This window comes from Delphinapterus leucas, chromosome 15 (genome assembly GCF_059928025.1).
Source record: "Delphinapterus leucas isolate spDelLeu-1000000601 "Yukka" chromosome 15, BTC_Dleu_Yukka2, whole genome shotgun sequence".
NCBI classification, from domain to species: domain Eukaryota; kingdom Metazoa; phylum Chordata; class Mammalia; order Artiodactyla; family Monodontidae; genus Delphinapterus; species Delphinapterus leucas.
The window spans coordinates 37,696,393-37,697,828 of NC_143143.1; the positions used below are offsets into that span (position 1 = coordinate 37,696,393).

At 40.3% G+C, this 1,436-nt stretch overlaps 1 non-coding gene across 1 annotated transcript; it reads right to left on the reverse strand.

The window, feature by feature from the left end:
- Positions 1 to 963: 963 nt before the first annotated feature.
- Positions 964 to 1,036, reverse strand: TRNAD-GUC (transfer RNA aspartic acid (anticodon GUC)). The gene has a single exon. It is a non-coding gene; the product is annotated as a tRNA-Asp (tRNA).
- Positions 1,037 to 1,436: the final 400 nt, after the last annotated feature.

A 1,436-nucleotide genomic window follows, 5' to 3' on the forward strand; every position in this document is an offset into this window, starting at 1 on the left:
AAAAGGATTCACCGTCCTAGATGCCATTATGAACTTTTATGATTCATGGGAAGAGGTCAAATTATCAACATTAACAGGAGTTTGGAAGAAGTTGACTCAAACCTTCATGGATGACTTTGAGGGGTTCAAGACTTCAGTGGAGGAAGTAATTGCAGATGTGGTAGAAATAGCAAGAGAACTAGAATTAGAAGTGAGCCTAAAGATGTAACTGAGTTGCTTCAATCTCATGACAAAACTTTTAATGAATGAGGAGTTGCCTCTCACGGATGAGCAATAAAGTGGTTTCTTGAGATGGAATCAACTCCAGTGAAGATGCTGTGAAGACTGTTGAAATGGCAACAAAGAATTTTAAATATTACATGAACTTAGTTGATAAAGCAGCAGCAGGGTTTGAGAGGATTGACTCCAATTTTGAAAGAAGTTCTACTATGGGTACAATGCTATCAAACAGCATTGCATGCTACAGAGAAATCATTCATGAAAGGAAGAGTCAATCAATGTGTCGAACTTCATTATCTTATTTTAAGAAATTGTCACAGCCACCTCAACCTTCAGTAACCACCACCCTGATCAGTTAGCAGATACCAACATCAAGGCAGGACTCTACCAGGAAAAGACTACAACTCACTAAGGCTCAGATGATGACTAGCATTTTTAAATTAAGGTAGGTGTGTAACATTACTCTTTTAGACATAATGCTATTGTGCACTTAATAGACAACACTACAGTGTAAAGGTAACTTTTATATGCTCTGGGAAACCAAAACATCATGTGATTTGCTTTATTGTGATATTCTGGAACCAAAACCCATGGCATCTCCGAGTTGTGCCTGTAGTTTATGTGCAAATAGTGGACGGTATCGTTTCTCTTCTTCCTACCTGAGGCTCTCTGCCTTTTTGGTTTTTTGGGGGGTTTGGGGTTTTTTTTTTTTTCGGCCACACCACATGGCTTGCAGGATTTTAGTTCCCTGACCAGGGATCGAACCTGGGCCCTCAGCAGTGACAGCACGGAATCCTAACCACTGGACCACCAAGGAATTCCCTCTTTCTTGTCTTCTTGTGCTAGCTTCCAGGTTGAGGCCCACCATCTCTTACGTCGTCTTGTCTTTTTTCTAACCTAGAAGTTGTCCCTTTAAAAAATCTCACCACAGTGAGCTAGTCTACTGCAAAAACCCTTTGGCTGAAACCATGTAAAAATGCTGGGGAAAAAAATAAATTTTGTTTCTGAACTCACAAAAAATATATAATGCAGTGCAAGAAGAGAAGCTGAAAGCCAGAACAGTGTACCGCAGCCTGCAGGGAAGAGGCACCTTGTCCTGATGACATGGGGACTCCCAACAAAGACCTTTCCATAAAACTAGAACCCTTTCAGGGCCAAAACATTAGACAACAAAATCAATGAAACCCAATTTGGTTCTTTGAAAATATCAGTAAAAG